This window comes from Triturus cristatus, chromosome 4_1 (assembly GCF_964204655.1).
Source record: "Triturus cristatus chromosome 4_1, aTriCri1.1, whole genome shotgun sequence".
Taxonomy (NCBI): domain Eukaryota; kingdom Metazoa; phylum Chordata; class Amphibia; order Caudata; family Salamandridae; genus Triturus; species Triturus cristatus.
The window spans coordinates 107,871,104-107,893,603 of NC_140585.1; the positions used below are offsets into that span (position 1 = coordinate 107,871,104).

A 22,500-nucleotide genomic window follows, 5' to 3' on the forward strand; every position below is an offset into this window, starting at 1 on the left:
TCATACATGCGAAGCATGCGCTCTACCACTGAGCTACATCCCCACTTTTACACTCGAGCTGTTTGATGGATGCAAGGAATCCCTGAAACCCAGGGACTGCAAAGTCTCGATCATAATCAATGGAAGGTATTGTTTGAATAAAAGTGAAAGATATGGAAATCGAAGCAAAAAATCCTTCGAGCCGGATTTGAACCAGCAACCTAAGGATGTCTGACTTTATGCTACAGTCCTCCGCTCTACCAACTGAGCTATCGAAGGAGTGGCTGAAGTATCTTTCAGCGCTGTAATTATCTCTCGCTCAAGAAAGGTTGTGGGGGTGGGGATCAGGAGCAGATCGATGAAAATCATGAACATTACCTGCAGCTCCCTCTCAAAGTCACCAGTTCTTAGAGCACACTGTAAGGTACGTCTTATCACCCCAAAGGAGGATTTCAGACCAAAGTTCATGTTCTGTCTTGGCTTGGGGATAAGCAGGGGTGCTCCAAATTTCAATTTTACAGAAAGGAAAGGAACTTTGATACAAAGACCTTGGGCAGCATTGGTGGCAAATGGATGGCTGCGCGGAACCATGAAAGAAATGACAGAAAGTTATGGGAGTCATTACTACGCACCCAGCATCAAGAACGTGCATTTTGGATGCATTTTCAAAAGGAAAGAGAACGGAAAAATCTGTAGATTGAAGGTGATTGAGATAAACAAAATATTCCGTTTTTCTAAAAGCTACTGTAAAGAGTCTCTGGTTTAGAAGAAGAACCCTTACCAATGATCAAGAGAGATGCGACAGATTTCTATCATCAAAGCATTATGGTTGTCAAGATGAATCATCACTTTGATGTCTTCAACAAGTAGGATTCTTTTGATCTATAATCATCAAAAATGAGATAGCCCCATTTCATGGGATTTTTCAAGGCAAACGTCTGACAGATTAAGCGGGGTCCTCATCCCGGTTGGAGGACATATCTCTTCCTTCATCATGATGCCAGCCTAGCTTTCGGCCCAAAATCCAAGGTAAGCATGGCAAAAGTCTGGAGATGCCGGGGATTGAACCCGGGGCCTCATACATGCAAAGCATGCGCTCTACCACTGAGCTACATCCCCACTTCTGCAAGGTTTGACTGTATGATTGGAAACCCTGCATTGAACCGACGGCCACATCACCCCATTCGACTCTGCAGTATACAATGTCAGTCAGGAAAATCCTTCAGCCTTGTACCTGGATGATCTTCATGGTCTTATGTACAGATGCCTATATACAGCCTTCTTAGCGCAGTAGGCAGTGCGTCAGTCTCATAATCTGAAGGTCCTGAGTTCGATCCTCAGAGAGGGCATTTACTTCCTTCTTTTGGAATGCAAAATTCTCCGATTTTCTTGAAATGCGCAAACTATGCCTAGTTCAAAGATTTTTCCAAAGCAAATGTCTGACTATTTAAGTGGGGCTCTCACCCCAACTGCATGACAAACTTCTTCTTTCTGCATGATGGCAGGCTAGCCTTCTGGAAAAAAGCCAAGATAAGGAACAGAGGCTCCTGGAGATGCCGGGGATTGAACCCGGGACCTCATACATGCGAAGCATGCGCTCTACCACTGAGCTACATCCCCACTTTTGCACTCGAGCTGTTTGATGGATGCAAGGAATCCCTGAAACCCAGGGACTGCAAAGTCTCGATCATAATCAATGGAAGGTATTGTTTGAATAAAAGTGAAAGATATGGAAATCGAAGCAAAAAATCCTTCGAGCCGGATTTGAACCAGCGACCTAAGGATGTCTGACTTTATGCTACAGTCTTCCGCTCTACCAACTGAGCTATCGAAGGAGTGGCTGAAGTATCTTTCAGCGCTGTAATTATCTCTCGCTCAAGAAAGGTTGTGGGGGTGGGGATCAGGAGCAGATCGATGAAAATCATGAACATTACCTGCAGCTCCCTCTCAAAGTCACCAGTTCTTAGAGCACACTGTAAGGTACGTCTTATCACCCCAAAGGAGGATTTCAGACCAAAGTTCATGTTCTGTCTTGGCTTGGGGATAAGCAGGGGTGCTCCAAATTTCAATTTTACAGAAAGGAAAGGAACTTTGATACAAAGACCTTGGGCAGCATTGGTGGCAAATGGATGGCTGCGCGGAACCATGAAAGAAATGACAGAAAGTTATGGGAGTCATTACTACGCACCCAGCATCAAGAACGTGCATTTTGGATGCATTTTCAAAAGGAAAGAGAACGGAAAAATCTGTAGATTGAAGGTGATTGAGATAAACAAAATATTCCGTTTTTCTAAAAGCTACTGTAAAGAGTCTCTGGTTTAGAAGAAGAACCCTTACCAATGATCAAGAGAGATGCGACAGATTTCTATCATCAAAGCATTATGGTTGTCAAGATGAATCATCACTTTGATGTCTTCAACAAGTAGGATTCTTTTGATCTATAATCATCAAAAATGAGATAGCCCCATTTCATGGGATTTTTCAAGGCAAACGTCTGACAGATTAAGCGGGGTCCTCATCCCGGTTGGAGGACATATCTCTTCCTTCATCATGATGCCAGCCTAGCTTTCGGCCCAAAATCCAAGGTAAGCATGGCAAAAGTCTGGAGATGCCGGGGATTGAACCCGGGGCCTCATACATGCAAAGCATGCGCTCTACCACTGAGCTACATCCCCACTTCTGCAAGGTTTGACTGTATGATTGGAAACCCTGCATTGAACCGACGGCCACATCACCCCATTCGACTCTGCAGTATACAATGTCAGTCAGGAAAATCCTTCAGCCTTGTACCTGGATGATCTTCATGGTCTTATGTACAGATGCCTATATACAGTCTTCTTAGCGCAGTAGGCAGCGCGTCAGTCTCATAATCTGAAGGTCCTGAGTTCGATCCTCAGAGAGGGCATTTATTTCCTTCTTTTGGAATGCAAAATTCTCCGATTTTCTTGAAATGCGCAAACTATGCCTAGTTCAAAGATTTTTCCAAAGCAAATGTCTGACTATTTAAGTGGGGCTCTCACCCCAACTGCATGACAAACTTCTTCTTTCTGCATGATGGCAGGCTAGCCTTCTGGAAAAAAGCCAAGATAAGGAACAGAGGCTCCTGGAGATGCCGGGGATTGAACCCGGGACCTCATACATGCGAAGCATGCGCTCTACCACTGAGCTACATCCCCACTTTTGCCCTCGAGCTGTTTGATGGATGCAAGGAATCCCTGAAACCCAGGGACTGCAAAGTCTCGATCATAATCAATGGAAGGTATTGTTTGAATAAAAGTGAAATATATGGAAATCGAAGCAAAAAATCATTCGAGCCGGATTTGAACCAGCGACCTAAGGATGTCTGACTTTATGCTACAGTCCTCCGCTCTACCAACTGAGCTATCGAAGGAGTGGCTGAAGTATCTTTCAGCGCTGTAATTATCTCTCGCTCAAGAAAGGTTGTGGGGGTGGGGATCAGGAGCAGATCGATGAAAATCATGAACATTACCTGCAGCTCCCTCTCAAAGTCACCAGTTCTTAGAGCACACTGTAAGGTACATCTTATCACCCCAAAGGAGGATTTCAGACCAAAGTTCATGTTCTGTCTTGGCTTGGGGATAAGCAGGGGTGCTCCAAATTTCAATTTTACAGAAAGGAAAGGAACTTTGATACAAAGACCTTGGGCAGCATTGGTGGCAAATGGATGGCTGCGCGGAACCATGAAAGAAATGACAGAAAGTTATGGGAGTCATTACTACGCACCCAGCATCAAGAAAGTGCATTTTGGATGCATTTTCAAAAGGAAAGAGAACGGAAAAATCTGTAGATTGAAGGTGATTGAGATAAACAAAATATTCCGTTTTTCTAAAAGCTACTGTAAAGAGTCTCTGGTTTAGAAGAAGAACCCTTACCAATGATCAAGAGAGATGCGACAGATTTCTATCATCAAAGCATTATGGTTGTCAAGATGAATCATCACTTTGATGTCTTCAACAAGTAGGATTCTTTTGATCTATAATCATCAAAAATGAGATAGCCCCATTTCATGGGATTTTTCAAGGCAAACGTCTGACAGATTAAGCGGGGTCCTCATCCCGGTTGGAGGACATATCTCTTCCTTCATCATGATGCCAGCCTAGCTTTCGGCCCAAAATCCAAGGTAAGCATGGCAAAAGTCTGGAGTTGCCGGGGATTGAACCCGGGGCCTCATACATGCAAAGCATGCGCTCTACCACTGAGCTACATCCCCACTTCTGCAAGGTTTGACTGTATGATTGGAAACCCTGCATTGAACCGACGGCCACATCACCCCATTTGACTCTGCAGTATACAATGTCAGTCAGGAAAATCCTTCAGCCTTGTACCTGGATGATCTTCATGGTCTTATGTACAGATGCCTATATACAGCCTTCTTAGCGCAGTAGGCAGCGCGTCAGTCTCATAATCTGAAGGTCCTGAGTTCGATCCTCAGAGAGGGCATTTATTTCCTTCTTTTGGAATGCAAAATTCTCCGATTTTCTTGAAATGCGCAAACTATGCCTAGTTCAAAGATTTTTCCAAAGCAAATGTCTGACTATTTAAGTGGGGCTCTCACCCCAACTGCATGACAAACTTCTTCTTTCTGCATGATGGCAGGCTAGCCTTCTGGAAAAAAGCCAAGATAAGGAACAGAGGCTCCTGGAGATGCCGGGGATTGAACCCGGGACCTCATACATGCGAAGCATGCGCTCTACCACTGAGCTACATCCCCACTTTTGCCCTCGAGCTGTTTGATGGATGCAAGGAATCCCTGAAACCCAGGGACTGCAAAGTCTCGATCATAATCAATGGAAGGTATTGTTTGAATAAAAGTGAAATATATGGAAATCGAAGCAAAAAATCCTTCGAGCCGGATTTGAACCAGCGACCTAAGGATGTCTGACTTTATGCTACAGTCCTCCGCTCTACCAACTGAGCTATCGAAGGAGTGGCTGAAGTATCTTTCAGCGCTGTAATTATCTCTCGCTCAAGAAAGGTTGTGGGGGTGGGGATCAGGAGCAGATCGATGAAAATCATGAACATTACCTGCAGCTCCCTCTCAAAGTCACCAGTTCTTAGAGCACACTGTAAGGTACATCTTATCACCCCAAAGGAGGATTTCAGACCAAAGTTCATGTTCTGTCTTGGCTTGGGGATAAGCAGGGGTGCTCCAAATTTCAATTTTACAGAAAGGAAAGGAACTTTGATACAAAGACCTTGGGCAGCATTGGTGGCAAATGGATGGCTGCGCGGAACCATGAAAGAAATGACAGAAAGTTATGGGAGTCATTACTACGCACCCAGCATCAAGAAAGTGCATTTTGGATGCATTTTCAAAAGGAAAGAGAACGGAAAAATCTGTAGATTGAAGGTGATTGAGATAAACAAAATATTCCGTTTTTCTAAAAGCTACTGTAAAGAGTCTCTGGTTTAGAAGAAGAACCCTTACCAATGATCAAGAGAGATGCGACAGATTTCTATCATCAAAGCATTATGGTTGTCAAGATGAATCATCACTTTGATGTCTTCAACAAGTAGGATTCTTTTGATCTATAATCATCAAAAATGAGATAGCCCCATTTCATGGGATTTTTCAAGGCAAACGTCTGACAGATTAAGCGGGGTCCTCATCCCGGTTGGAGGACATATCTCTTCCTTCATCATGATGCCAGCCTAGCTTTCGGCCCAAAATCCAAGGTAAGCATGGCAAAAGTCTGGAGATGCCGGGGATTGAACCCGGGGCCTCATACATGCAAAGCATGCGCTCTACCACTGAGCTACATCCCCACTTCTGCAAGGTTTGACTGTATGATTGGAAACCCTGCATTGAACCGACGGCCACATCACCCCATTTGACTCTGCAGTATACAATGTCAGTCAGGAAAATCCTTCAGCCTTGTACCTGGATGATCTTCATGGTCTTATGTACAGATGCCTATATACAGCCTTCTTAGCGCAGTAGGCAGCGCGTCAGTCTCATAATCTGAAGGTCCTGAGTTCGATCCTCAGAGAGGGCATTTATTTCCTTCTTTTGGAATGCAAAATTCTCCGATTTTCTTGAAATGCGCAAACTATGCCTAGTTCAAAGATTTTTCCAAAGCAAATGTCTGACTATTTAAGTGGGGCTCTCACCCCAACTGCATGACAAACTTCTTCTTTCTGCATGATGGCAGGCTAGCCTTCTGGAAAAAAGCCAAGATAAGGAACAGAGGCTCCTGGAGATGCCGGGGATTGAACCCGGGACCTCATACATGCGAAGCATGCGCTCTACCACTGAGCTACATCCCCACTTTTACACTCGAGCTGTTTGATGGATGCAAGGAATCCCTGAAACCCAGGGACTGCAAAGTCTCGATCATAATCAATGGAAGGTATTGTTTGAATAAAAGTGAAAGATATGGAAATCGAAGCAAAAAATCCTTCGAGCCGGATTTGAACCAGCAACCTAAGGATGTCTGACTTTATGCTACAGTCCTCCGCTCTACCAACTGAGCTATCGAAGGAGTGGCTGAAGTATCTTTCAGCGCTGTAATTATCTCTCGCTCAAGAAAGGTTGTGGGGGTGGGGATCAGGAGCAGATCGATGAAAATCATGAACATTACCTGCAGCTCCCTCTCAAAGTCACCAGTTCTTAGAGCACACTGTAAGGTACGTCTTATCACCCCAAAGGAGGATTTCAGACCAAAGTTCATGTTCTGTCTTGGCTTGGGGATAAGCAGGGGTGCTCCAAATTTCAATTTTACAGAAAGGAAAGGAACTTTGATACAAAGACCTTGGGCAGCATTGGTGGCAAATGGATGGCTGCGCGGAACCATGAAAGAAATGACAGAAAGTTATGGGAGTCATTACTACGCACCCAGCATCAAGAACGTGCATTTTGGATGCATTTTCAAAAGGAAAGAGAACGGAAAAATCTGTAGATTGAAGGTGATTGAGATAAACAAAATATTCCGTTTTTCTAAAAGCTACTGTAAAGAGTCTCTGGTTTAGAAGAAGAACCCTTACCAATGATCAAGAGAGATGCGACAGATTTCTATCATCAAAGCATTATGGTTGTCAAGATGAATCATCACTTTGATGTCTTCAACAAGTAGGATTCTTTTGATCTATAATCATCAAAAATGAGATAGCCCCATTTCATGGGATTTTTCAAGGCAAACGTCTGACAGATTAAGCGGGGTCCTCATCCCGGTTGGAGGACATATCTCTTCCTTCATCATGATGCCAGCCTAGCTTTCGGCCCAAAATCCAAGGTAAGCATGGCAAAAGTCTGGAGATGCCGGGGATTGAACCCGGGGCCTCATACATGCAAAGCATGCGCTCTACCACTGAGCTACATCCCCACTTCTGCAAGGTTTGACTGTATGATTGGAAACCCTGCATTGAACCGACGGCCACATCACCCCATTCGACTCTGCAGTATACAATGTCAGTCAGGAAAATCCTTCAGCCTTGTACCTGGATGATCTTCATGGTCTTATGTACAGATGCCTATATACAGTCTTCTTAGCGCAGTAGGCAGCGCGTCAGTCTCATAATCTGAAGGTCCTGAGTTCGATCCTCAGAGAGGGCATTTATTTCCTTCTTTTGGAATGCAAAATTCTCCGATTTTCTTGAAATGCGCAAACTATGCCTAGTTCAAAGATTTTTCCAAAGCAAATGTCTGACTATTTAAGTGGGGCTCTCACCCCAACTGCATGACAAACTTCTTCTTTCTGCATGATGGCAGGCTAGCCTTCTGGAAAAAAGCCAAGATAAGGAACAGAGGCTCCTGGAGATGCCGGGGATTGAACCCGGGACCTCATACATGCGAAGCATGCGCTCTACCACTGAGCTACATCCCCACTTTTGCCCTCGAGCTGTTTGATGGATGCAAGGAATCCCTGAAACCCAGGGACTGCAAAGTCTCGATCATAATCAATGGAAGGTATTGTTTGAATAAAAGTGAAATATATGGAAATCGAAGCAAAAAATCATTCGAGCCGGATTTGAACCAGCGACCTAAGTATCTCTGACTTTATGCTACAGTCCTCCGCTCTACCAACTGAGCTATCGAAGGAGTGGCTGAAGTATCTTTCAGCGCTGTAATTATCTCTCGCTCAAGAAAGGTTGTGGGGGTGGGGATCAGGAGCAGATCGATGAAAATCATGAACATTACCTGCAGCTCCCTCTCAAAGTCACCAGTTCTTAGAGCACACTGTAAGGTACATCTTATCACCCCAAAGGAGGATTTCAGACCAAAGTTCATGTTCTGTCTTGGCTTGGGGATAAGCAGGGGTGCTCCAAATTTCAATTTTACAGAAAGGAAAGGAACTTTGATACAAAGACCTTGGGCAGCATTGGTGGCAAATGGATGGCTGCGCGGAACCATGAAAGAAATGACAGAAAGTTATGGGAGTCATTACTACGCACCCAGCATCAAGAAAGTGCATTTTGGATGCATTTTCAAAAGGAAAGAGAACGGAAAAATCTGTAGATTGAAGGTGATTGAGATAAACAAAATATTCCGTTTTTCTAAAAGCTACTGTAAAGAGTCTCTGGTTTAGAAGAAGAACCCTTACCAATGATCAAGAGAGATGCGACAGATTTCTATCATCAAAGCATTATGGTTGTCAAGATGAATCATCACTTTGATGTCTTCAACAAGTAGGATTCTTTTGATCTATAATCATCAAAAATGAGATAGCCCCATTTCATGGGATTTTTCAAGGCAAACGTCTGACAGATTAAGCGGGGTCCTCATCCCGGTTGGAGGACATATCTCTTCCTTCATCATGATGCCAGCCTAGCTTTCGGCCCAAAATCCAAGGTAAGCATGGCAAAAGTCTGGAGTTGCCGGGGATTGAACCCGGGGCCTCATACATGCAAAGCATGCGCTCTACCACTGAGCTACATCCCCACTTCTGCAAGGTTTGACTGTATGATTGGAAACCCTGCATTGAACCGACGGCCACATCACCCCATTTGACTCTGCAGTATACAATGTCAGTCAGGAAAATCCTTCAGCCTTGTACCTGGATGATCTTCATGGTCTTATGTACAGATGCCTATATACAGCCTTCTTAGCGCAGTAGGCAGCGCGTCAGTCTCATAATCTGAAGGTCCTGAGTTCGATCCTCAGAGAGGGCATTTATTTCCTTCTTTTGGAATGCAAAATTCTCCGATTTTCTTGAAATGCGCAAACTATGCCTAGTTCAAAGATTTTTCCAAAGCAAATGTCTGACTATTTAAGTGGGGCTCTCACCCCAACTGCATGACAAACTTCTTCTTTCTGCATGATGGCAGGCTAGCCTTCTGGAAAAAAGCCAAGATAAGGAACAGAGGCTCCTGGAGATGCCGGGGATTGAACCCGGGACCTCATACATGCGAAGCATGCGCTCTACCACTGAGCTACATCCCCACTTTTGCCCTCGAGCTGTTTGATGGATGCAAGGAATCCCTGAAACCCAGGGACTGCAAAGTCTCGATCATAATCAATGGAAGGTATTGTTTGAATAAAAGTGAAATATATGGAAATCGAAGCAAAAAATCATTCGAGCCGGATTTGAACCAGCGACCTAAGTATCTCTGACTTTATGCTACAGTCCTCCGCTCTACCAACTGAGCTATCGAAGGAGTGGCTGAAGTATCTTTCAGCGCTGTAATTATCTCTCGCTCAAGAAAGGTTGTGGGGGTGGGGATCAGGAGCAGATCGATGAAAATCATGAACATTACCTGCAGCTCCCTCTCAAAGTCACCAGTTCTTAGAGCACACTGTAAGGTACATCTTATCACCCCAAAGGAGGATTTCAGACCAAAGTTCATGTTCTGTCTTGGCTTGGGGATAAGCAGGGGTGCTCCAAATTTCAATTTTACAGAAAGGAAAGGAACTTTGATACAAAGACCTTGGGCAGCATTGGTGGCAAATGGATGGCTGCGCGGAACCATGAAAGAAATGACAGAAAGTTATGGGAGTCATTACTACGCACCCAGCATCAAGAAAGTGCATTTTGGATGCATTTTCAAAAGGAAAGAGAACGGAAAAATCTGTAGATTGAAGGTGATTGAGATAAACAAAATATTCCGTTTTTCTAAAAGCTACTGTAAAGAGTCTCTGGTTTAGAAGAAGAACCCTTACCAATGATCAAGAGAGATGCGACAGATTTCTATCATCAAAGCATTATGGTTGTCAAGATGAATCATCACTTTGATGTCTTCAACAAGTAGGATTCTTTTGATCTATAATCATCAAAAATGAGATAGCCCCATTTCATGGGATTTTTCAAGGCAAACGTCTGACAGATTAAGCGGGGTCCTCATCCCGGTTGGAGGACATATCTCTTCCTTCATCATGATGCCAGCCTAGCTTTCGGCCCAAAATCCAAGGTAAGCATGGCAAAAGTCTGGAGTTGCCGGGGATTGAACCCGGGGCCTCATACATGCAAAGCATGCGCTCTACCACTGAGCTACATCCCCACTTCTGCAAGGTTTGACTGTATGATTGGAAACCCTGCATTGAACCGACGGCCACATCACCCCATTTGACTCTGCAGTATACAATGTCAGTCAGGAAAATCCTTCAGCCTTGTACCTGGATGATCTTCATGGTCTTATGTACAGATGCCTATATACAGCCTTCTTAGCGCAGTAGGCAGCGCGTCAGTCTCATAATCTGAAGGTCCTGAGTTCGATCCTCAGAGAGGGCATTTATTTCCTTCTTTTGGAATGCAAAATTCTCCGATTTTCTTGAAATGCGCAAACTATGCCTAGTTCAAAGATTTTTCCAAAGCAAATGTCTGACTATTTAAGTGGGGCTCTCACCCCAACTGCATGACAAACTTCTTCTTTCTGCATGATGGCAGGCTAGCCTTCTGGAAAAAAGCCAAGATAAGGAACAGAGGCTCCTGGAGATGCCGGGGATTGAACCCGGGACCTCATACATGCGAAGCATGCGCTCTACCACTGAGCTACATCCCCACTTTTGCCCTCGAGCTGTTTGATGGATGCAAGGAATCCCTGAAACCCAGGGACTGCAAAGTCTCGATCATAATCAATGGAAGGTATTGTTTGAATAAAAGTGAAATATATGGAAATCGAAGCAAAAAATCCTTCGAGCCGGATTTGAACCAGCGACCTAAGGATGTCTGACTTTATGCTACAGTCCTCCGCTCTACCAACTGAGCTATCGAAGGAGTGGCTGAAGTATCTTTCAGCGCTGTAATTATCTCTCGCTCAAGAAAGGTTGTGGGGGTGGGGATCAGGAGCAGATCGATGAAAATCATGAACATTACCTGCAGCTCCCTCTCAAAGTCACCAGTTCTTAGAGCACACTGTAAGGTACATCTTATCACCCCAAAGGAGGATTTCAGACCAAAGTTCATGTTCTGTCTTGGCTTGGGGATAAGCAGGGGTGCTCCAAATTTCAATTTTACAGAAAGGAAAGGAACTTTGATACAAAGACCTTGGGCAGCATTGGTGGCAAATGGATGGCTGCGCGGAACCATGAAAGAAATGACAGAAAGTTATGGGAGTCATTACTACGCACCCAGCATCAAGAAAGTGCATTTTGGATGCATTTTCAAAAGGAAAGAGAACGGAAAAATCTGTAGATTGAAGGTGATTGAGATAAACAAAATATTCCGTTTTTCTAAAAGCTACTGTAAAGAGTCTCTGGTTTAGAAGAAGAACCCTTACCAATGATCAAGAGAGATGCGACAGATTTCTATCATCAAAGCATTATGGTTGTCAAGATGAATCATCACTTTGATGTCTTCAACAAGTAGGATTCTTTTGATCTATAATCATCAAAAATGAGATAGCCCCATTTCATGGGATTTTTCAAGGCAAACGTCTGACAGATTAAGCGGGGTCCTCATCCCGGTTGGAGGACATATCTCTTCCTTCATCATGATGCCAGCCTAGCTTTCGGCCCAAAATCCAAGGTAAGCATGGCAAAAGTCTGGAGATGCCGGGGATTGAACCCGGGGCCTCATACATGCAAAGCATGCGCTCTACCACTGAGCTACATCCCCACTTCTGCAAGGTTTGACTGTATGATTGGAAACCCTGCATTGAACCGACGGCCACATCACCCCATTTGACTCTGCAGTATACAATGTCAGTCAGGAAAATCCTTCAGCCTTGTACCTGGATGATCTTCATGGTCTTATGTACAGATGCCTATATACAGCCTTCTTAGCGCAGTAGGCAGCGCGTCAGTCTCATAATCTGAAGGTCCTGAGTTCGATCCTCAGAGAGGGCATTTATTTCCTTCTTTTGGAATGCAAAATTCTCCGATTTTCTTGAAATGCGCAAACTATGCCTAGTTCAAAGATTTTTCCAAAGCAAATGTCTGACTATTTAAGTGGGGCTCTCACCCCAACTGCATGACAAACTTCTTCTTTCTGCATGATGGCAGGCTAGCCTTCTGGAAAAAAGCCAAGATAAGGAACAGAGGCTCCTGGAGATGCCGGGGATTGAACCCGGGACCTCATACATGCGAAGCATGCGCTCTACCACTGAGCTACATCCCCACTTTTACACTCGAGCTGTTTGATGGATGCAAGGAATCCCTGAAACCCAGGGACTGCAAAGTCTCGATCATAATCAATGGAAGGTATTGTTTGAATAAAAGTGAAAGATATGGAAATCGAAGCAAAAAATCCTTCGAGCCGGATTTGAACCAGCAACCTAAGGATGTCTGACTTTATGCTACAGTCCTCCGCTCTACCAACTGAGCTATCGAAGGAGTGGCTGAAGTATCTTTCAGCGCTGTAATTATCTCTCGCTCAAGAAAGGTTGTGGGGGTGGGGATCAGGAGCAGATCGATGAAAATCATGAACATTACCTGCAGCTCCCTCTCAAAGTCACCAGTTCTTAGAGCACACTGTAAGGTACGTCTTATCACCCCAAAGGAGGATTTCAGACCAAAGTTCATGTTCTGTCTTGGCTTGGGGATAAGCAGGGGTGCTCCAAATTTCAATTTTACAGAAAGGAAAGGAACTTTGATACAAAGACCTTGGGCAGCATTGGTGGCAAATGGATGGCTGCGCGGAACCATGAAAGAAATGACAGAAAGTTATGGGAGTCATTACTACGCACCCAGCATCAAGAACGTGCATTTTGGATGCATTTTCAAAAGGAAAGAGAACGGAAAAATCTGTAGATTGAAGGTGATTGAGATAAACAAAATATTCCGTTTTTCTAAAAGCTACTGTAAAGAGTCTCTGGTTTAGAAGAAGAACCCTTACCAATCATCAAGAGAGATGCGACAGATTTCTATCATCAAAGCATTATGGTTGTCAAGATGAATCATCACTTTGATGTCTTCAACAAGTAGGATTCTTTTGATCTATAATCATCAAAAATGAGATAGCCCCATTTCATGGGATTTTTCAAGGCAAACGTCTGACAGATTAAGCGGGGTCCTCATCCCGGTTGGAGGACATATCTCTTCCTTCATCATGATGCCAGCCTAGCTTTCGGCCCAAAATCCAAGGTAAGCATGGCAAAAGTCTGGAGATGCCGGGGATTGAACCCGGGGCCTCATACATGCAAAGCATGCGCTCTACCACTGAGCTACATCCCCACTTCTGCAAGGTTTGACTGTATGATTGGAAACCCTGCATTGAACCGACGGCCACATCACCCCATTCGACTCTGCAGTATACAATGTCAGTCAGGAAAATCCTTCAGCCTTGTACCTGGATGATCTTCATGGTCTTATGTACAGATGCCTATGTACAGCCTTCTTAGCGCAGTAGGCAGTGCGTCAGTCTCATAATCTGAAGGTCCTGAGTTCGATCCTCAGAGAGGGCATTTATTTCCTTCTTTTGGAATGCAAAATTCTCCGATTTTCTTGAAATGCGCAAACTATGCCTAGTTCAAAGATTTTTCCAAAGCAAATGTCTGACTATTTAAGTGGGGCTCTCACCCCAACTGCATGACAAACTTCTTCTTTCTGCATGATGGCAGGCTAGCCTTCTGGAAAAAAGCCAAGATAAGGAACAGAGGCTCCTGGAGATGCCGGGGATTGAACCCGGGACCTCATACATGCGAAGCATGCGCTCTACCACTGAGCTACATCCCCACTTTTGCACTCGAGCTGTTTGATGGATGCAAGGAATCCCTGAAACCCAGGGACTGCAAAGTCTCGATCATAATCAATGGAAGGTATTGTTTGAATAAAAGTGAAAGATATGGAAATCGAAGCAAAAAATCCTTCGAGCCGGATTTGAACCAGCGACCTAAGGATGTCTGACTTTATGCTACAGTCCTCCGCTCTACCAACTGAGCTATCGAAGGAGTGGCTGAAGTATCTTTCAGCGCTGTAATTATCTCTCGCTCAAGAAAGGTTGTGGGGGTGGGGATCAGGAGCAGATCGATGAAAATCATGAACATTACCTGCAGCTCCCTCTCAAAGTCACCAGTTCTTAGAGCACACTGTAAGGTACGTCTTATCACCCCAAAGGAGGATTTCAGACCAAAGTTCATGTTCTGTCTTGGCTTGGGGATAAGCAGGGGTGCTCCAAATTTCAATTTTACAGAAAGGAAAGGAACTTTGATACAAAGACCTTGGGCAGCATTGGTGGCAAATGGATGGCTGCGCGGAACCATGAAAGAAATGACAGAAAGTTATGGGAGTCATTACTACGCACCCAGCATCAAGAACGTGCATTTTGGATGCATTTTCAAAAGGAAAGAGAACGGAAAAATCTGTAGATTGAAGGTGATTGAGATAAACAAAATATTCCGTTTTTCTAAAAGCTACTGTAAAGAGTCTCTGGTTTAGAAGAAGAACCCTTACCAATGATCAAGAGAGATGCGACAGATTTCTATCATCAAAGCATTATGGTTGTCAAGATGAATCATCACTTTGATGTCTTCAACAAGTAGGATTCTTTTGATCTATAATCATCAAAAATGAGATAGCCCCATTTCATGGGATTTTTCAAGGCAAACGTCTGACAGATTAAGCGGGGTCCTCATCCCGGTTGGAGGACATATCTCTTCCTTCATCATGATGCCAGCCTAGCTTTCGGCCCAAAATCCAAGGTAAGCATGGCAAAAGTCTGGAGATGCCGGGGATTGAACCCGGGGCCTCATACATGCAAAGCATGCGCTCTACCACTGAGCTACATCCCCACTTCTGCAAGGTTTGACTGTATGATTGGAAACCCTGCATTGAACCGACGGCCACATCACCCCATTCGACTCTGCAGTATACAATGTCAGTCAGGAAAATCCTTCAGCCTTGTACCTGGATGATCTTCATGGTCTTATGTACAGATGCCTATATACAGCCTTCTTAGCGCAGTAGGCAGCGCGTCAGTCTCATAATCTGAAGGTCCTGAGTTCGATCCTCAGAGAGGGCATTTATTTCCTTCTTTTGGAATGCAAAATTCTCCGATTTTCTTGAAATGCGCAAACTATGCCTAGTTCAAAGATTTTTCCAAAGCAAATGTCTGACTATTTAAGTGGGGCTCTCACCCCAACTGCATGACAAACTTCTTCTTTCTGCATGATGGCAGGCTAGCCTTCTGGAAAAAAGCCAAGATAAGGAACAGAGGCTCCTGGAGATGCCGGGGATTGAACCCGGGACCTCATACATGCGAAGCATGCGCTCTACCACTGAGCTACATCCCCACTTTTGCCCTCGAGCTGTTTGATGGATGCAAGGAATCCCTGAAACCCAGGGACTGCAAAGTCTCGATCATAATCAATGGAAGGTATTGTTTGAATAAAAGTGAAATATATGGAAATCGAAGCAAAAAATCATTCGAGCCGGATTTGAACCAGCGACCTAAGGATGTCTGACTTTATGCTACAGTCCTCCGCTCTACCAACTGAGCTATCGAAGGAGTGGCTGAAGTATCTTTCAGCGCTGTAATTATCTCTCGCTCAAGAAAGGTTGTGGGGGTGGGGATCAGGAGCAGATCGATGAAAATCATGAACATTACCTGCAGCTCCCTCTCAAAGTCACCAGTTCTTAGAGCACACTGTAAGGTACATCTTATCACCCCAAAGGAGGATTTCAGACCAAAGTTCATGTTCTGTCTTGGCTTGGGGATAAGCAGGGGTGCTCCAAATTTCAATTTTACAGAAAGGAAAGGAACTTTGATACAAAGACCTTGGGCAGCATTGGTGGCAAATGGATGGCTGCGCGGAACCATGAAAGAAATGACAGAAAGTTATGGGAGTCATTACTACGCACCCAGCATCAAGAAAGTGCATTTTGGATGCATTTTCAAAAGGAAAGAGAACGGAAAAATCTGTAGATTGAAGGTGATTGAGATAAACAAAATATTCCGTTTTTCTAAAAGCTACTGTAAAGAGTCTCTGGTTTAGAAGAAGAACCCTTACCAATGATCAAGAGAGATGCGACAGATTTCTATCATCAAAGCATTATGGTTGTCAAGATGAATCATCACTTTGATGTCTTCAACAAGTAGGATTCTTTTGATCTATAATCATCAAAAATGAGATAGCCCCATTTCATGGGATTTTTCAAGGCAAACGTCTGACAGATTAAGCGGGGTCCTCATCCCGGTTGGAGGACATATCTCTTCCTTCATCATGATGCCAGCCTAGCTTTCGGCCCAAAATCCAAGGTAAGCATGGCAAAAGTCTGGAGATGCCGGGGATTGAACCCGGGGCCTCATACATGCAAAGCATGCGCTCTACCACTGAGCTACATCCCCACTTCTGCAAGGTTTGACTGTATGATTGGAAACCCTGCATTGAACCGACGGCCACATCACCCCATTCGACTCTGCAGTATACAATGTCAGTCAGGAAAATCCTTCAGCCTTGTACCTGGATGATCTTCATGGTCTTATGTACAGATGCCTATATACAGCCTTCTTAGCGCAGTAGGCAGTGCGTCAGTCTCATAATCTGAAGGTCCTGAGTTCGATCCTCAGAGAGGGCATTTATTTCCTTCTTTTGGAATGCAAAATTCTCCGATTTTCTTGAAATGCGCAAACTATGCCTAGTTCAAAGATTTTTCCAAAGCAAATGTCTGACTATTTAAGTGGGGCTCTCACCCCAACTGCATGACAAACTTCTTCTTTCTGCATGATGGCAGGCTAGCCTTCTGGAAAAAAGCCAAGATAAGGAACAGAGGCTCCTGGAGATGCCGGGGATTGAACCCGGGACCTCATACATGCGAAGCATGCGCTCTACCACTGAGCTACATCCCCACTTTTGCACTCGAGCTGTTTGATGGATGCAAGGAATCCCTGAAACCCAGGGACTGCAAAGTCTCGATCATAATCAATGGAAGGTATTGTTTGAATAAAAGTGAAAGATATGGAAATCGAAGCAAAAAATCCTTCGAGCCGGATTTGAACCAGCGACCTAAGGATGTCTGACTTTATGCTACAGTCCTCCGCTCTACCAACTGAGCTATCGAAGGAGTGGCTGAAGTATCTTTCAGCGCTGTAATTATCTCTCGCTCAAGAAAGGTTGTGGGGGTGGGGATCAGGAGCAGATCGATGAAAATCATGAACATTACCTGCAGCTCCCTCTCAAAGTCACCAGTTCTTAGAGCACACTGTAAGGTACGTCTTATCACCCCAAAGGAGGATTTCAGACCAAAGTTCATGTTCTGTCTTGGCTTGGGGATAAGCAGGGGTGCTCCAAATTTCAATTTTACAGAAAGGAAAGGAACTTTGATACAAAGACCTTGGGCAGCATTGGTGGCAAATGGATGGCTGCGCGGAACCATGAAAGAAATGACAGAAAGTTATGGGAGTCATTACTACGCACCCAGCATCAAGAACGTGCATTTTGGATGCATTTTCAAAAGGAAAGAGAACGGAAAAATCTGTAGATTGAAGGTGATTGAGATAAACAAAATATTCCGTTTTTCTAAAAGCTACTGTAAAGAGTCTCTGGTTTAGAAGAAGAACCCTTACCAATGATCAAGAGAGATGCGACAGATTTCTATCATCAAAGCATTATGGTTGTCAAGATGAATCATCACTTTGATGTCTTCAACAAGTAGGATTCTTTTGATCTATAATCATCAAAAATGAGATAGCCCCATTTCATGGGATTTTTCAAGGCAAACGTCTGACAGATTAAGCGGGGTCCTCATCCCGGTTGGAGGACATATCTCTTCCTTCATCATGATGCCAGCCTAGCTTTCGGCCCAAAATCCAAGGTAAGCATGGCAAAAGTCTGGAGATGCCGGGGATTGAACCCGGGGCCTCATACATGCAAAGCATGCGCTCTACCACTGAGCTACATCCCCACTTCTGCAAGGTTTGACTGTATGATTGGAAACCCTGCATTGAACCGACGGCCACATCACCCCATTCGACTCTGCAGTATACAATGTCAGTCAGGAAAATCCTTCAGCCTTGTACCTGGATGATCTTCATGGTCTTATGTACAGATGCCTATATACAGTCTTCTTAGCGCAGTAGGCAGCGCGTCAGTCTCATAATCTGAAGGTCCTGAGTTCGATCCTCAGAGAGGGCATTTATTTCCTTCTTTTGGAATGCAAAATTCTCCGATTTTCTTGAAATGCGCAAACTATGCCTAGTTCAAAGATTTTTCCAAAGCAAATGTCTGACTATTTAAGTGGGGCTCTCACCCCAACTGCATGACAAACTTCTTCTTTCTGCATGATGGCAGGCTAGCCTTCTGGAAAAAAGCCAAGATAAGGAACAGAGGCTCCTGGAGATGCCGGGGATTGAACCCGGGACCTCATACATGCGAAGCATGCGCTCTACCACTGAGCTACATCCCCACTTTTGCCCTCGAGCTGTTTGATGGATGCAAGGAATCCCTGAAACCCAGGGACTGCAAAGTCTCGATCATAATCAATGGAAGGTATTGTTTGAATAAAAGTGAAATATATGGAAATCGAAGCAAAAAATCATTCGAGCCGGATTTGAACCAGCGACCTAAGGATGTCTGACTTTATGCTACAGTCCTCCGCTCTACCAACTGAGCTATCGAAGGAGTGGCTGAAGTATCTTTCAGCGCTGTAATTATCTCTCGCTCAAGAAAGGTTGTGGGGGTGGGGATCAGGAGCAGATCGATGAAAATCATGAACATTACCTGCAGCTCCCTCTCAAAGTCACCAGTTCTTAGAGCACACTGTAAGGTACATCTTATCACCCCAAAGGAGGATTTCAGACCAAAGTTCATGTTCTGTCTTGGCTTGGGGATAAGCAGGGGTGCTCCAAATTTCAATTTTACAGAAAGGAAAGGAACTTTGATACAAAGACCTTGGGCAGCATTGGTGGCAAATGGATGGCTGCGCGGAACCATGAAAGAAATGACAGAAAGTTATGGGAGTCATTACTACGCACCCAGCATCAAGAAAGTGCATTTTGGATGCATTTTCAAAAGGAAAGAGAACGGAAAAATCTGTAGATTGAAGGTGATTGAGATAAACAAAATATTCCGTTTTTCTAAAAGCTACTGTAAAGAGTCTCTGGTTTAGAAGAAGAACCCTTACCAATGATCAAGAGAGATGCGACAGATTTCTATCATCAAAGCATTATGGTTGTCAAGATGAATCATCACTTTGATGTCTTCAACAAGTAGGATTCTTTTGATCTATAATCATCAAAAATGAGATAGCCCCATTTCATGGGATTTTTCAAGGCAAACGTCTGACAGATTAAGCGGGGTCCTCATCCCGGTTGGAGGACATATCTCTTCCTTCATCATGATGCCAGCCTAGCTTTCGGCCCAAAATCCAAGGTAAGCATGGCAAAAGTCTGGAGATGCCGGGGATTGAACCCGGGGCCTCATACATGCAAAGCATGCGCTCTACCACTGAGCTACATCCCCACTTCTGCAAGGTTTGACTGTATGATTGGAAACCCTGCATTGAACCGACGGCCACATCACCCCATTTGACTCTGCAGTATACAATGTCAGTCAGGAAAATCCTTCAGCCTTGTACCTGGATGATCTTCATGGTCTTATGTACAGATGCCTATATACAGCCTTCTTAGCGCAGTAGGCAGCGCGTCAGTCTCATAATCTGAAGGTCCTGAGTTCGATCCTCAGAGAGGGCATTTATTTCCTTCTTTTGGAATGCAAAATTCTCCGATTTTCTTGAAATGCGCAAACTATGCCTAGTTCAAAGATTTTTCCAAAGCAAATGTCTGACTATTTAAGTGGGGCTCTCACCCCAACTGCATGACAAACTTCTTCTTTCTGCATGATGGCAGGCTAGCCTTCTGGAAAAAAGCCAAGATAAGGAACAGAGGCTCCTGGAGATGCCGGGGATTGAACCCGGGACCTCATACATGCGAAGCATGCGCTCTACCACTGAGCTACATCCCCACTTTTACACTCGAGCTGTTTGATGGATGCAAGGAATCCCTGAAACCCAGGGACTGCAAAGTCTCGATCATAATCAATGGAAGGTATTGTTTGAATAAAAGTGAAAGATATGGAAATCGAAGCAAAAAATCCTTCGAGCCGGATTTGAACCAGCAACCTAAGGATGTCTGACTTTATGCTACAGTCCTCCGCTCTACCAACTGAGCTATCGAAGGAGTGGCTGAAGTATCTTTCAGCGCTGTAATTATCTCTCGCTCAAGAAAGGTTGTGGGGGTGGGGATCAGGAGCAGATCGATGAAAATCATGAACATTACCTGCAGCTCCCTCTCAAAGTCACCAGTTCTTAGAGCACACTGTAAGGTACGTCTTATCACCCCAAAGGAGGATTTCAGACCAAAGTTCATGTTCTGTCTTGGCTTGGGGATAAGCAGGGGTGCTCCAAATTTCAATTTTACAGAAAGGAAAGGAACTTTGATACAAAGACCTTGGGCAGCATTGGTGGCAAATGGATGGCTGCGCGGAACCATGAAAGAAATGACAGAAAGTTATGGGAGTCATTACTACGCACCCAGCATCAAGAACGTGCATTTTGGATGCATTTTCAAAAGGAAAGAGAACGGAAAAATCTGTAGATTGAAGGTGATTGAGATAAACAAAATATTCCGTTTTTCTAAAAGCTACTGTAAAGAGTCTCTGGTTTAGAAGAAGAACCCTTACCAATCATCAAGAGAGATGCGACAGATTTCTATCATCAAAGCATTATGGTTGTCAAGATGAATCATCACTTTGATGTCTTCAACAAGTAGGATTCTTTTGATCTATAATCATCAAAAATGAGATAGCCCCATTTCATGGGATTTTTCAAGGCAAACGTCTGACAGATTAAGCGGGGTCCTCATCCCGGTTGGAGGACATATCTCTTCCTTCATCATGATGCCAGCCTAGCTTTCGGCCCAAAATCCAAGGTAAGCATGGCAAAAGTCTGGAGATGCCGGGGATTGAACCCGGGGCCTCATACATGCAAAGCATGCGCTCTACCACTGAGCTACATCCCCACTTCTGCAAGGTTTGACTGTATGATTGGAAACCCTGCATTGAACCGACGGCCACATCACCCCATTCGACTCTGCAGTATACAATGTCAGTCAGGAAAATCCTTCAGCCTTGTACCTGGATGATCTTCATGGTCTTATGTACAGATGCCTATATACAGCCTTCTTAGCGCAGTAGGCAGCGCGTCAGTCTCATAATCTGAAGGTCCTGAGTTCGATCCTCAGAGAGGGCATTTATTTCCTTCTTTTGGAATGCAAAATTCTCCGATTTTCTTGAAATGCGCAAACTATGCCTAGTTCAAAGATTTTTCCAAAGCAAATGTCTGACTATTTAAGTGGGGCTCTCACCCCAACTGCATGACAAACTTCTTCTTTCTGCATGATGGCAGGCTAGCCTTCTGGAAAAAAGCCAAGATAAGGAACAGAGGCTCCTGGAGATGCCGGGGATTGAACCCGGGACCTCATACATGCGAAGCATGCGCTCTACCACTGAGCTACATCCCCACTTTTGCCCTCGAGCTGTTTGATGGATGCAAGGAATCCCTGAAACCCAGGGACTGCAAAGTCTCGATCATAATCAATGGAAGGTATTGTTTGAATAAAAGTGAAATATATGGAAATCGAAGCAAAAAATCATTCGAGCCGGATTTGAACCAGCGACCTAAGGATGTCTGACTTTATGCTACAGTCCTCCGCTCTACCAACTGAGCTATCGAAGGAGTGGCTGAAGTATCTTTCAGCGCTGTAATTATCTCTCGCTCAAGAAAGGTTGTGGGGGTGGGGATCAGGAGCAGATCGATGAAAATCATGAACATTACCTGCAGCTCCCTCTCAAAGTCACCAGTTCTTAGAGCACACTGTAAGGTACATCTTATCACCCCAAAGGAGGATTTCAGACCAAAGTTCATGTTCTGTCTTGGCTTGGGGATAAGCAGGGGTGCTCCAAATTTCAATTTTACAGAAAGGAAAGGAACTTTGATACAAAGACCTTGGGCAGCATTGGTGGCAAATGGATGGCTGCGCGGAACCATGAAAGAAATGACAGAAAGTTATGGGAGTCATTACTACGCACCCAGCATCAAGAAAGTGCATTTTGGATGCATTTTCAAAAGGAAAGAGAACGGAAAAATCTGTAGATTGAAGGTGATTGAGATAAACAAAATATTCCGTTTTTCTA

The 22,500-nt window shown here is 44.3% G+C and overlaps 27 non-coding genes across 27 annotated transcripts in view; 8 read left to right on the forward strand and 19 right to left on the reverse strand.

The window, feature by feature from the left end:
• The window catches only part of TRNAA-CGC (transfer RNA alanine (anticodon CGC)), a 72-nt gene extending 29 nt beyond the window's left edge, over positions 1 to 43 (reverse strand). Inside the window, exon 1 of the tRNA in view lies at positions 1 to 43. This exon is cut by the window's left edge and continues 29 nt beyond it. This is a non-coding gene — a tRNA (tRNA-Ala).
• A 1,484-nt stretch (positions 44 to 1,527) lies between these two features.
• On the reverse strand, positions 1,528 to 1,599 carry TRNAA-CGC (transfer RNA alanine (anticodon CGC)). The gene has a single exon. It is a non-coding gene; the product is annotated as a tRNA-Ala (tRNA).
• Positions 1,600 to 3,083: 1,484 nt separating this feature from the next.
• Positions 3,084 to 3,155, reverse strand: TRNAA-CGC (transfer RNA alanine (anticodon CGC)). The gene has a single exon. It is a non-coding gene; the product is annotated as a tRNA-Ala (tRNA).
• Positions 3,156 to 4,367: 1,212 nt separating this feature from the next.
• On the forward strand, positions 4,368 to 4,440 carry TRNAM-CAU (transfer RNA methionine (anticodon CAU)). Its single transcript has one exon. It is a non-coding gene; the product is annotated as a tRNA-Met (tRNA).
• A 199-nt stretch (positions 4,441 to 4,639) lies between these two features.
• On the reverse strand, positions 4,640 to 4,711 carry TRNAA-CGC (transfer RNA alanine (anticodon CGC)). Its single transcript has one exon. It is a non-coding gene; the product is annotated as a tRNA-Ala (tRNA).
• Positions 4,712 to 4,840: 129 nt separating this feature from the next.
• TRNAY-GUA (transfer RNA tyrosine (anticodon GUA)) lies at positions 4,841 to 4,926 on the reverse strand. The gene is given in 2 exon segments: positions 4,841 to 4,876; positions 4,890 to 4,926. It is a non-coding gene; the product is annotated as a tRNA-Tyr (tRNA).
• Positions 4,927 to 5,923: 997 nt separating this feature from the next.
• Positions 5,924 to 5,996, forward strand: TRNAM-CAU (transfer RNA methionine (anticodon CAU)). The gene has a single exon. It is a non-coding gene; the product is annotated as a tRNA-Met (tRNA).
• Positions 5,997 to 6,195: 199 nt separating this feature from the next.
• Positions 6,196 to 6,267, reverse strand: TRNAA-CGC (transfer RNA alanine (anticodon CGC)). The gene has a single exon. It is a non-coding gene; the product is annotated as a tRNA-Ala (tRNA).
• Positions 6,268 to 7,751: 1,484 nt separating this feature from the next.
• TRNAA-CGC (transfer RNA alanine (anticodon CGC)) lies at positions 7,752 to 7,823 on the reverse strand. The gene has a single exon. It is a non-coding gene; the product is annotated as a tRNA-Ala (tRNA).
• A 1,212-nt stretch (positions 7,824 to 9,035) lies between these two features.
• Positions 9,036 to 9,108, forward strand: TRNAM-CAU (transfer RNA methionine (anticodon CAU)). Its single transcript has one exon. It is a non-coding gene; the product is annotated as a tRNA-Met (tRNA).
• A 199-nt stretch (positions 9,109 to 9,307) lies between these two features.
• Positions 9,308 to 9,379, reverse strand: TRNAA-CGC (transfer RNA alanine (anticodon CGC)). The gene has a single exon. It is a non-coding gene; the product is annotated as a tRNA-Ala (tRNA).
• A 1,212-nt stretch (positions 9,380 to 10,591) lies between these two features.
• Positions 10,592 to 10,664, forward strand: TRNAM-CAU (transfer RNA methionine (anticodon CAU)). The gene has a single exon. It is a non-coding gene; the product is annotated as a tRNA-Met (tRNA).
• A 199-nt stretch (positions 10,665 to 10,863) lies between these two features.
• Positions 10,864 to 10,935, reverse strand: TRNAA-CGC (transfer RNA alanine (anticodon CGC)). The gene has a single exon. It is a non-coding gene; the product is annotated as a tRNA-Ala (tRNA).
• A 129-nt stretch (positions 10,936 to 11,064) lies between these two features.
• On the reverse strand, positions 11,065 to 11,150 carry TRNAY-GUA (transfer RNA tyrosine (anticodon GUA)). Its single transcript is given in 2 exon segments — positions 11,065 to 11,100; positions 11,114 to 11,150. It is a non-coding gene; the product is annotated as a tRNA-Tyr (tRNA).
• Positions 11,151 to 12,147: 997 nt separating this feature from the next.
• On the forward strand, positions 12,148 to 12,220 carry TRNAM-CAU (transfer RNA methionine (anticodon CAU)). The gene has a single exon. It is a non-coding gene; the product is annotated as a tRNA-Met (tRNA).
• Positions 12,221 to 12,419: 199 nt separating this feature from the next.
• TRNAA-CGC (transfer RNA alanine (anticodon CGC)) lies at positions 12,420 to 12,491 on the reverse strand. The gene has a single exon. It is a non-coding gene; the product is annotated as a tRNA-Ala (tRNA).
• A 1,484-nt stretch (positions 12,492 to 13,975) lies between these two features.
• On the reverse strand, positions 13,976 to 14,047 carry TRNAA-CGC (transfer RNA alanine (anticodon CGC)). Its single transcript has one exon. It is a non-coding gene; the product is annotated as a tRNA-Ala (tRNA).
• Positions 14,048 to 14,176: 129 nt separating this feature from the next.
• TRNAY-GUA (transfer RNA tyrosine (anticodon GUA)) lies at positions 14,177 to 14,262 on the reverse strand. The gene is given in 2 exon segments: positions 14,177 to 14,212; positions 14,226 to 14,262. It is a non-coding gene; the product is annotated as a tRNA-Tyr (tRNA).
• A 997-nt stretch (positions 14,263 to 15,259) lies between these two features.
• On the forward strand, positions 15,260 to 15,332 carry TRNAM-CAU (transfer RNA methionine (anticodon CAU)). Its single transcript has one exon. It is a non-coding gene; the product is annotated as a tRNA-Met (tRNA).
• A 199-nt stretch (positions 15,333 to 15,531) lies between these two features.
• Positions 15,532 to 15,603, reverse strand: TRNAA-CGC (transfer RNA alanine (anticodon CGC)). The gene has a single exon. It is a non-coding gene; the product is annotated as a tRNA-Ala (tRNA).
• A 1,484-nt stretch (positions 15,604 to 17,087) lies between these two features.
• On the reverse strand, positions 17,088 to 17,159 carry TRNAA-CGC (transfer RNA alanine (anticodon CGC)). Its single transcript has one exon. It is a non-coding gene; the product is annotated as a tRNA-Ala (tRNA).
• A 129-nt stretch (positions 17,160 to 17,288) lies between these two features.
• Positions 17,289 to 17,374, reverse strand: TRNAY-GUA (transfer RNA tyrosine (anticodon GUA)). Its single transcript is given in 2 exon segments — positions 17,289 to 17,324; positions 17,338 to 17,374. It is a non-coding gene; the product is annotated as a tRNA-Tyr (tRNA).
• Positions 17,375 to 18,643: 1,269 nt separating this feature from the next.
• TRNAA-CGC (transfer RNA alanine (anticodon CGC)) lies at positions 18,644 to 18,715 on the reverse strand. The gene has a single exon. It is a non-coding gene; the product is annotated as a tRNA-Ala (tRNA).
• A 1,212-nt stretch (positions 18,716 to 19,927) lies between these two features.
• Positions 19,928 to 20,000, forward strand: TRNAM-CAU (transfer RNA methionine (anticodon CAU)). Its single transcript has one exon. It is a non-coding gene; the product is annotated as a tRNA-Met (tRNA).
• Positions 20,001 to 20,199: 199 nt separating this feature from the next.
• TRNAA-CGC (transfer RNA alanine (anticodon CGC)) lies at positions 20,200 to 20,271 on the reverse strand. Its single transcript has one exon. It is a non-coding gene; the product is annotated as a tRNA-Ala (tRNA).
• A 1,212-nt stretch (positions 20,272 to 21,483) lies between these two features.
• TRNAM-CAU (transfer RNA methionine (anticodon CAU)) lies at positions 21,484 to 21,556 on the forward strand. The gene has a single exon. It is a non-coding gene; the product is annotated as a tRNA-Met (tRNA).
• A 199-nt stretch (positions 21,557 to 21,755) lies between these two features.
• Positions 21,756 to 21,827, reverse strand: TRNAA-CGC (transfer RNA alanine (anticodon CGC)). The gene has a single exon. It is a non-coding gene; the product is annotated as a tRNA-Ala (tRNA).
• Between the last annotated feature and the right edge of the window lie 673 nt (positions 21,828 to 22,500).